Source organism: Pinus tabuliformis, chromosome 7 (assembly GCF_031772625.1).
Source record: "Pinus tabuliformis cultivar Carrire ecotype Pingquan chromosome 7, CPIR1, whole genome shotgun sequence".
NCBI classification, from domain to species: domain Eukaryota; kingdom Viridiplantae; phylum Streptophyta; class Pinopsida; order Pinales; family Pinaceae; genus Pinus; species Pinus tabuliformis.
The window spans coordinates 991,489,176-991,501,554 of NC_142293.1; positions in this window are offsets into that span (position 1 = coordinate 991,489,176).

Sequence of the window (12,379 nt, forward strand, 5' to 3'; positions counted from 1 at the left end):
CTTCTACAAACGTTGTAACCGTGCCGGTTACATGCTCCAGCTGTTGGCTTAGAGAAGGAGGATTGTCATATAATTTCTGGCGCTCACTTAAAAGCCACGGTTCAAGAAAATAGCATTAGCAGAAGATGTGACATTGGGAAGCTCGAGATCCATCAGGTGTTTTGTCACCTTACCAATTTAACAGAAGAGTCCCAGGCCTCGATGATACCTCATTAAAGATAACTCATTGTTGAGAGCTACCAGATGGCTTTGTCGATCAAACCTGGTTTTTCACAGTCTCTTAATAATCTTGGTGTGGTCTACACTGTCTAGGGTAAAATGGATGCTGTTGCAAGCATGATTGAAAAGGCTATAATGGAAAATCCTGCATATACAGAAGCTTATAATAATCTAGGGATTTTGCACCGGGAGTAGTAGAGATAGTTGTGGATATGTCGGGGTTTCTCATACCCGGTTTTCTGCATTTGGGAGCTTCCAGATTCAGCGAGATTGTAGGTGGGTATATGTACCTTGGCACAGCGTTCACAAGTAAGCCATTGTTTTAACGTTCTAGGATGGGTTCCTACGTTTGTAGCATTGTTTGAAAATGGGGTTTATAGCATTGATAGAAAGGGTTTCCTTGATGCGGTTTAAATTCAGTGGGATTTCAATTGATCTCTTATATGCAAGGCCTTATTTTGTATTTTTCAAATGGTGAACCGTGAAGCCTAGAAAACAACAGATATTCAATTTTGTGAGGGGTTTAGAGGAAGACTGTGTTTTTTAAATCACACAGCAGTTTCGTAGCGCGCTACGAAACTGCTGTAGGTGATGATTTTAAACGCAGAGCAGCTATGTTGGTGATATGATTGAGAAACTTGAAAGAGAGACACATGTCTATTAGTATAGCCTACAGCACATCCAAGATGTGGCAGTCCGCTCTATTTTGGTCGATTAAAGATAAAAGTAAGCTCTTTTGGATTCGAATATGGTGAGGCAAATCAAAGACTGACAAACAGGAACAGTTTCCTATATTTCAGGGTGATGGAAAACATGTTATATTAAGGGCCAACAAGCAACTGCAGACACCTGTTCAGTTCACAAAGCATCCAGATCATAAAGCATATGGTGTTATGCATGGTTATTAAAGGTATTAAAGAACTTGGAGTGTGCTCTTTAAATGGTAAAGAAAAGTGGAAGACAGGGACCATGAAAATAGGGTGTTCAGGTTTGCCAATTTATGAGTTATCTATACAGCTAGCACCTGAGGGTCAGCTCGTTCAGTGAATGTTCCTCAACATGTCTCAGCCACAACAGAAATTGTACAGCTGTCAAGGATCCAAGGAGAATCATGCATACGAGGAGATGGAGTTGGATTTGAAATATTTCTATGTATTTACAGCCCAACACTTCATGTATTTAATGAGTTGGTTTAGAAATAGATAAGGGTAATTAATGGTAGATCATCGAGTTCTCCCTTCATGCTTGTTGAGGAGACTCAAGATAGTGATAGTTTTGGGGGTTTTCCTATATATGGTGAAAACTAGGATGTAATAGGGGTTGGAGATTTTATAAAAAACAGAGTTTTTATCAGCTTGTGTAAGAAGACTTTGACAGTAATACAAGAGTTACTTTTTCTTCCCAAGATTCATTATATGTTTATGGCTCAGAACATGTGTGGTTTTGTCATTATCTTTTATGTATTTTACAGCTCACTAAATATGCAATCACTCTGAATTCACCTAGTGCTCAGACTTCCTGTGCTTATTTATGAGTTGAGTTTTTTGGAGAAATGTTTTGAGTGTTAAACGTTATATGCCTTGGCTTCTATGATTAAGTGATCAATAGTTTACTGCAGAAGTGAATGACTCCATGAGCCCAATGGAAGAAGTGTTGTTTTGTGTTTCCAACCAGCTTTATTTTCATAAAAGTGTGAAGAGTTAGCCATCTGTTGTTGTGATTGATTCGTATCAAAAGTCTGTGAGAGAGCCCTCTCTGACTAAGGAGGCTAATCCTTAGTCTAAAGTCTGGTTGAAAGAGTTACATGAAATCTTGCTTAGCTGCAGCCCTGAGTACTGATTTTGTGATAACAGTAGGCATTTCTTCAAACATGTTGAAAATGTGTAGTCTACATGTGTAATTAAAAGTTTTGAGCATAGGGGTCTCATACTTAGCTGAGAATCACTAAGAGCCATTGATGCCTCAACACATCAACTTCCATTCCATCCAGTAGGTCATAGATACATTAATCATTCAATTACAAGTAAAAACATGAGGGAAGCCATACATGGTTGCATAATAGGGACAAAAATACTCATGAAAGTACAACCATATCGACCACGTACAATCCATATAAATACTCATAGAACTACAAGGAGAAATAACTTTCATTAATGATGCCAAAATCTAAACTGAGATGGGACTTCCACGTTCCACCTGATGTAGAATGGCTGAGCCAAATCTCTCTTCAACCATTCAACCTCGTGCCATATTCCAAGCATGAATGTGGGATCGCATAGAACACATCAATAAAAAACCATCCAGGGCTTCCAGAGGCCATCCATCTCAACCCATAAAACAATGGTTCCACCTCGCAGTTGGACATCACAAAACCATCATCAAATCTATCTCTATCCTGACCATCTATGGCTCCAGAGCATTTGTAAAACCTGGTTACAGGACTAGTAACTCAACCCACAAATTTTACCAGGCTCTAGAGCGTTTGTCAAACCAAGGCTACATGACTAGTAACTCAACCCAACAAAGGGCTCTAGAGCATTTTTCCAACGTACGCTACGAGACTAGTAACTCAACCCAAGTTGTTCCAGGGCTTTAGAGCATTTCTCCAACCAGGGCTATAGGAATAATACCTCAACACAAGCTAAGGAAACATGAGAACCAACCAAAAACACAACAAGTAAATAAACCCACAATCACCATGGCTATCTAGGAAATGGAAAGGTAGTTGAATCCTCCTCCAAGAAAAATTTTAGATCCTTCAAGAGAAATCAGAAATCTAATTCTTGACCTCCAAAAACAATATGCAATGTTGAATCTTATTTGGATGAAGCTGATGAAGAAATTGCATTATCTGATGATGAAACTGAAGATGAATAATTGGTTGAAGTACATGGAATGTGGGATTTTATCTTACCTACTTCCAACGATGAATTTGAGCAAGAAGATTTACCTATTAGCACTAGGAGTAAAGGCCCTGCTCATTCAACAAAATCAACCCAAAAGAAAAATCCCTCAACCTCTACTACTAAGTATAAAATGGCCAGTAAAAAGTATTCTCCTAAATCTCCTCAACCAACTTTATTATCCCAAGCTTCCAGAGGAATGGGTAAGCATCCCAATGATTCATCAAATAAGGTTGATCCTATTGATGCTATTTTAATTAGTGATAGATCTAACTCACATACTCCCCATTTCCTCTTGACTTATCAAATATTCAATAAAATATGCACAACTTCTTAATAGAATCAAGGGCCTCTTCAAACATTATGCCAAGAATATTCTGCACCAAGTTAAATGTTTCACCCCAAAAGTCTGTTGTTCACATTGTGCAACTTGATAGAAAAAAAATATGAAGTCTTAGGGGAAATGAATCCAATCACCATTAGAGTTTCTTCTAATCCAAAAGTTTTTCAGGTAATTTACATACTAGTTGTTAATATTCCCGAATTTTATGGCTTAATTCTTAGTAGAAACTGGTGTGAGAAAATTGACTACTATTTTGCAATAGTTTGGTCTCACATATGGCTCCCTTACAATGAAAAGCCAAATTAAATTAGAATAAACAGAGAAAAACATTTGAATCACATAGTAACTGATTTTGAAGATGAAAATGAGCCAGTAACGTTTAACACTAATATCATTGGAAACTACTCTGTTGAGTCATTTTTAGGAAATTTCAATGCCCAAATGTCATCTTTTTTGGATAACTTTGTTACTTCCCAGATTGAGAACTTTTCTTAAATAGACTCTTCCAGATGTATAAATCTTGTAGATAAATCATTAGTTAAAACTTTATTTTGGACATTATATTTTGATGGACCTAAATCCAATGATGGTGTAGGATCCGGTTGTATATTAATCAATCCAGAAGGAGAAAAGACCATGCTAGCATGTAGGTTATAATTTGAATGCACAAATAATACCACTGAATATGAGGCACTGATCCAAGAGTTGTATAAAGAAATAGGCCTTGATATCAAATATTTTCATGTTTTTGGAGATTTTGAAATAGTTATCAAACAAGAAACATTATTCATTATCTCTCTAGATATTTAAAACATTACCAATCATTAGTCAAGGATCTTACTTCACATTTTTTAGCATTCAACATCTCTCCTATCCCTAGACTTCAAAATGCAAGTGTTGACCTTCTGGCTAACATAGCATCCAAGCTTATACCATCAGAGGATTACAGTCCATATAGGTTTTCCATAGAATTAATTTTTGACCATCCATTCCTGATAATGTTACCAATTGGCATTGTTTAATGACAACGAAGATATCCTAAGATTTTTAACATCTGAAGGATCATATGATGATCAGATAATTGATGAAAATGAGAAGGATAATTAGTTGAAACATAAGTACAATGAGAATCCCATACCTAAATTTGTGGTAAAACTTGAAGATCTTTATGATCTAAAAGATAGATTTAAGAAGGTTACTAATTCTAAACTCCAAATTTCAACCTTAAGGTTTGAACTAGTAAACCTTGGAACTGATATCAAACCTCAAAACATCAATCTGGGACTTGGTCTCTCACCTAATGAGAGATCAACCTTTATTCATTTGTTGAAAAATTATAAAGGTATATTTTCTTGGAGCTATGACGATCTTAAAACATATGATACCTCCACCATACAAGACACCATTCCCATGATTTCCAATGAAAAACCAGTACAACAAAAATTATGGAAAATTGATCGAATTCTAGAAAGTCAAATCAAGTATGAGCTGAAGAAATTCCTTAAAGCGAATATTATATTTCCTATTAGGAATTCAAAATTGGTTTCAAATTTAGTACCTATCAAGAAAAAGAATTGTGACATTCGCATATATATAGATTTTATAAATCTCAACAAATCTTATTAGAAGGACAATTTCCCATTATCAACTATGGAGAAAATACTGTAATCAGTAGCTGGTTCAAAACTAATGTCTTTTCTTGATGGATTTTTTGGATATAAACAAATCCTGGTCCATCCAGATGATAGACTAAAGACTATGTTTAGGACTAAATGGGGAACCTATGACTACCAGAAAATGCCTTATGGTTTAATTAACGCAAGGGCAACCTTCCAAAGAGCTATGCATATAGCTTGCAAGGGTCTAATAAAAAGCATTCTTGTCATTTACTTGGATGAAATAATTGTTTACTCCAAAAAAAGAAACAACCATTTACATGACTTAAAGCAGATCTTTGAACGATGCAAGAAGTATGGAATTTAATTAAATCCAAAGAAATCTTATTTTTCTCAAGATGAAAGTAAGCTTTTAGGATTTATTGTGTCCAAAAATGGAATTTGTATTGATCTAGAAAGAGTAAAATAAAATGCTGAAATTCATTTCCCCACAACAAAAAATCTATGCAATGCTTTCTAGGTCAGATAAATTTTGTTAAAAGATTTGTCCCTGACTATTCCCAAATTGTTTTACCATTACAAACCATGATTAAGAAAAATTCAATCTTTAAGTGGGGACATAATGAAAGAGAAGCTTTTGATTTAATCAATAAGCCATTATGAATTCTCCCTCTTTAACAACTCCAAATTTTTCTAATCATTTCATCTTGTATACATTCACTTCTCAAAAATCTTATGTTGTTCTTCTAACACAACTTAGTGATAAATAAATTCAAGAACCCATCCCTTTCTTTAGTTCTAATTTTCAAGGTGAGGAACTAAATTATTCAGAGGTGGATAAGAAAACTTTTGCTGTTTTCAAATCTGTAAAGAACTTCAGGCCTTTTCTCCTAAAAAAACACACTAAAATAATAGTCGCATTCTTAGCATTGAGACAATTTCTTATGCAAAGGGTGGGAGAAAAAAGGGAAAATTGGGTAACAACACTACATGAATATGATATTGACACTAAACCAGCCAAAATTGTCAAAGGACAAGGTTTTTGTAGGCTGCTTATAGGAGCTTCCAACCTACCAGCAGATGAGGACTCAGGTAGTACTATACAGATATCTCAGGTAAGCCTAATGATTTAGAGTCACAATATGATGATCTTATTTTCTATTTGAAAAATGGATATGCTCCCCCTGAAGTCAATCACAAAAGGAAAAGAGCTTTACGATTAAAAGAAAATCAATATGAAATCATTGATGATGAGTTAATCAGGAGAAATTATGACTCCATATTACTAATATTCCTTGAAAAGTCTGAAGCACAAAAGGTTTTGTAGGAACTCCATGATGGACCAGCTGATGGACATTTTGGAGGATATACCACTACACATAAGATCCTGTATGTTGGGTACTATAGGCCAAATTTGTTCAATGATACCCATGAATACGTGAGGAAATGCAAAATATGTCAAACTGCAACTAGAAGACAATAGAAACCTACCTTACCTCTGCAACCAGTAAACATTGAACAACCTTTTGAACAATTGGGATTGGATATCATAGGTGAGATTGTTCCTCATTATTCAAAACAATATAAGTATATCCTTATAACTACAAACTATTTTACTAAGTGGGTGGAAGAAATACCACTAAAGGTAGCCAATTTTTATGTTATCATTGAATTCATTAATTAGTTCATTATTACTAGATTTGGCTTACCAACTGCACTTATGTTTGATAATGCATCTTACTTTCAAGAAGTAATATGACTGAATCTTCTCTTAAGAGGGGTTTTAAACTTAAATACTTTGCTAACTACTACCCCCAAGGAAATGGTTTAGCAGAATCAACCAACAAGCATATCATAATAATTATTAAAAGAACTATTAATCAAAGCCAAAAGAATTGGCATAAATCTTTGACATTTGCTCTATGGGCAAATCGAATAACTCAGAAGACCTTAATAGGCACTTCTCCATTCAATCTAGTATATGGGAAAGAGGCTATCATCCCTTCAAATATAGCTCTTCCCTCATTAACCCTAGTCCAATTTATTGAAGAAATACCTTCTTCTTATTTACAACTAAGATAGTCTCAAATTCTTAAACTAGAAGAAGAAAGAGAGAAAGCTAAGCTTACACATGCTCACCATCAACAGCTAGTCAAATCTTATTTTGATGCAAGTTCTGTTTTCACAAAATCCTTTCAAATTGGAGATCTCATCCTTCAATGGGACAAGGCACATGAGGAAAAAGGAAATCATACTAAATTCAAGAAAATGTGGCTTGGACCATTTCAAATTGTTGAACAAATAAGCCCATTAACATTCATAGTGCAAGATTTATTGGGAAAGAGAGATTATCTTCTTGTCAATGTGCTTACTTTGAAAAAATTATTTTCTTAAAAGATCATATCTTCTACTGTAACATTGTTTCATTTACTTTCTATTTGTCTTAGAAAATAATGTTAAATAATATTACTTTTGGCTTTGTAATAAAAATCTCTTAAGAACATTTTATGATCTTTCTCTTTGAAAGTAGAAATTCTTAAGGAAATGATGACAACATTTGAAAATTAGTTAAGTATCATAAAACTGTGAAATTTTATTTTCCATTGAAGTTGTAAATTCTTTGAAAACCTCAACTTTACAAAATCATTTTACTCTATTATCAGTCAAGAAAGGTTATCTTTAACAAAGTAAAGACTATTTACAGCTAAGCATCTCCAACTCTAAAATTGTCATCCAAAACTCTTAAGGAAACAATGATTCTCCCATCCATTAACTTTACTATTTTTAGAGTGTAATTAAAAAATATGTTAACCTTAAAAGGTAAGGGGTCTCATCACGAGCCTGCTTACCATGTTCATAGGGATATAATAGACTGACATTACCAACACTGAATACCAAACCAAGGTAATGGATTATGATTATTTTAATCTTAAGACAAGGGGTCTCATCATGAGCCAGCTTGTTCAATTCAATTACAACCAGTGAATGACATTGTCACTTTCTGGTTACCAAACCAGGACAATGGCTTTTAGGTAATAAAAAATTAAAAGAAAAGTTTATAAATAAATAAATAAAGAAAAATAAAAATGAAATATATATATATATATATATATATATATATATATATATATATATATATATATATATATATATATATATATATATATATATACTTTTGAAATTATCTCTAAAGACTGCACTCTTAAATGGATGGAATTTTGAATCATTCATGGTTAAAAGGTAACCATGTTGAGGCTGTGAACACTTGCTGGCAACAATGGCTCTACCTATGACAAATGAGTATATTAAAACTCTAAGTTGTAAAAAATCCCCTAGTTTATCTTTACAACTAATTAATGACTGATATGGACAAAAGGTATTTTCATCTATAAGAGGATATAAAAAGAATTATGATTAAGTGAGTTTTTTATATTTAGAGTAATGTTACTTATCTAAATATTAAGAAAATACTTTTCCTTTCCTAAATTATTTTTACTTAGAAATTTTTTAGAAATTTCATTGTTATAAATCATAGATAACTAGTTCTTTTAGTAAATCACCAATTGTTGTGCTATGAAATAAACCCCCCTTTTATTTATATATAAATGTCTTGGGAAATTATTGTATAAATAAATGGGGACCCTTAAAAAATTTAAAAACATAGGAAAATAAGATAGTTTAGGGTTTTTGAAAGAACGAAATTGATTTTTGAATAAACAAACTCATTTAGGACTAAATGATTTGAATAAAGCCTACCTGAAAGAAAATCCCAACGATATCGCATATCACAAAATCGCAAAGAAGCAACACTTTGTTTTTAACCCTTTAGAAACTTTTGATGCGATAAAGGATAACCCCCAAGAACCTAGCGTGTATATTCCTTGAAAGGCTTAAGTATTGACAAAAATACTTCATGGCGGAACTTTCTCGCATCGAAATATTATAACGAAAACGATATATGAAAGGGCTAAGAAACACTCCCATTGTGAAATACGATAAGCTAATGAGACGCGATAAAACAATGAACACAATATATAAACATATCACATCCGATTAAATCATAGAATATCAAAAAGCTCCCTGCTTGTTTCACTTTCGATTCTCCTTGATTGCAATAAAGTTATTTCTTAAAAAGAGCACCTAAAGACAATCATAAAACTAACTAACTAAAACCAAAATCTAAGCTTGTTAATAATCCATTGGGCCCGCTATAATGCCACGTCATTTCATGTGATTTCACAATATCACAAAGCCTTTAGCCATATCCATTCTCTACTACTCCCGAAACTTTTGATTTCAATATTGTGATTATCGCATCGCACATCTCTCATACACAATGAACCGATATAGTGATACCACTATTGCATATCATCAGAGTACATGGAAATAAGTTTTATTTACCTTTTGAAAATGTTTCTATGATGCAATATATTAATGGATAATAAATAACCATGCGAATCCATGATTTTAGTTATTTAAGAATTCTAATGGTATTTATGATTTTAAAGCCCAAGGTGATTTGATGGCCGATATAGATTGATTCTCATTTAAACTTTCCTTCTCGTTGTTTCAAAGGCTTGTATGTTTGTATGTTTCTGCATTCCTCTGTGTTCTCAATTGCATGTTTAGCTCAAGATAGAACTGTGTAACAAGATGGCTAAGTTGAAGAAAGGAAAGAAAACCATGGAGTCTTTACAATCTTCTACTTCTGATGTAATAGAAGTGCGCCCACCTTTCTTAGATACGACATGCATAATTGATAGTGGAACTTCCTCATGAGAAACCATGTACCAATTACTAGAGAGTGAGGGTCCTAAGATAATTCAAAGAGTAGCAACAGAATATGCTACTTCCTCTTCTGAAGCCTCCCACTTTGAAGCTGCCAACTCTTTTCTTCATAGAATTGTTGCTAAACCCAAGATCCTGCCTTACACCGATATGGTAAAATGTATAATTGAAAATATTAACATTACCTATCATCCATTCCAGACTTCAAGGAAAAAAATTATAGGATTCTTCACAAAAGAATACTTGAAGAGAATGTATAATATATTGAACCCACATAAGGTATATAAAAAATACTTTCTCGAGCAATTTGCAAGAGAAAATGACGTGCCATTAGACCCAATTAAACAATGAAGTTCCAACTCAAACAAACATAAGCATGAGAAATCAAATATGTATTCTATATCGTCTCTCATTGTTCCCTATTCTTATATCACAGATATGATGTGTAGACTATTTGGGCATGTCGATACAATTAAGTTTTCCATTGAGTGGGTTCCCATAATTGATGCAATAGTAAATTATTTTATAACGGATTGGAGCACTATCCTATCTAATAATATTTCTTCCCAAGTCCTGTAGTTTAGAAAACACTGGTATGTCTCTACTAGAGTATTTCCACCATTTCTCATGAGTGCCTACATTATGGATGTAGTTTTTTTCACTACCAATTTCCCAACTATGGGGTGGAAATGGACCATTCAAGATCCCACCCCCATCCATATATACCATAAAATCCTATGGGAATCCAATTTCCACACCCATTTCTATAATAGTTTCCATGGAATTATGCTACCCATCCACCAAGCCGTTTTTGACAAAAGGGCCTCAAGACTGTCTAATGAGGCCAAAATTGATTTTATACCAATAGGTATGTGGTTTGGAGAAGAAATTTTTACTTATATCCGAGTCTATGGAAGCCTAACACCTCCCCATGTTCTCCCATTGTATGTCCAGGATAAATTTCTTTCTAGGGATATTTCCTGCCAAACTTTAAGGGATGGGATAACCAGGACCCTAAAATAATCTAAGTCTCTTTGGCCTTCCTTTCCCCTCCAATTTGGTGTTTATGCATTACATTATTTCAAGCATACTGCACTTGAAATCAACCATATTACATGTTTGAAACTTGCCACCATTCCTAGTGGACAGTTTGACCCTAATAAAGTTGCACAGAACATCATTGCTCAAGTGAAAATTAGACAATTCAACCATGAGGATGATGATTATAATGACCTGCTTGAGTCTGCTAGGTTGTTTTCACAAGTGCAACATTTGGATACTTTGAAACGGGATCCACAAGGGTTAGATCAATTCTACCAGTACAAGAGGAAAGGACTACAAATGTCCCTTTGGATTTGTTAAATATCCCTCAACCAATTTTTCGAGAGGAGTAGGACTTAGACAAAGATTAAAAAAAGGGTTCAAAACAAGGTTCCGATCACAATTCATGATATAAATTGGCACAAGGCTCAAAACATAGTTCAGATCATAACTCAGAAGAGGGCTCAGAGCACAACTCAGAGAAGAGGTCAAAAACGATACTGAAAAGAAATTAGAAAAAGCTTCCAAGGAGATAGATGTGGAATATGTATTCAAAAAATTATACACAGATGAATCTCCTTTCAAGAATCAACTGGATGAAGCATGGAAATAGTTTTACCAGTAGCTTAGAGGAAAGTAAGGGGAAAAAGTTGTTGAGATGGAAAAAACATTCAACACACCCCAAAACACTGGACAAAGCTCGCTTATTGAAAGGGATACTAACAAAGTTGTCATTACAGAGGAAGTTGAAATCATCCCAGCCTTCCCTTCATCTGAAATCATTCTCAGGGTGGAAGAAATCCCTCCTCTTGACGTCTTGTACAGTCCCAAACATTGATTTGTGGTAAAAAGATAGAGGAAAAGGAGAAGAACATAACTGTCATCAACAGTAATTCCTGACAATGAACCTATGGATATAGTATGGAAGGATACCCCCATAGATCCTTCAGGAAATTTCACAAAATTGTCATAGTTTACAGGTGCTTATGCATTTTCTATTAGTGTCAAGGCAACTGAATTTAGAAAATTGGTAAGAGAGAAATAAGAGAGAATCCAATAGCTAGAGAAGAAGTTGTCAGAAGAGAGACGGAATGTTGATAATCGAATGAAAAGGCAAATGTCCCAATTACAACATAGCTTTCAACAATTGAATCTCCAGTATCAGGCAGAAACAAGTACTAAGGATATCCAAATTAAACAACTACAATTTTCACTAGATGAGTTGAAGGATAATCCGAAGGTTGAGGATTTTATAAAGGAAGCATTAGAGCTCAACTCTTTTTTATCAAGGCATAAAGCAACATTCTATCAAAAGCTATCTATCATCAATCCAATGTGCAAGACAAGTGATTCACTGATGAATCAAGCATCTGATATGAGGGTGACTTTTAATTAGATTGATGATAATATATCGGGATACATCACATGATAGGATACTCGAGAGGGAAGAGCAGCAGATCTTCCCAGGA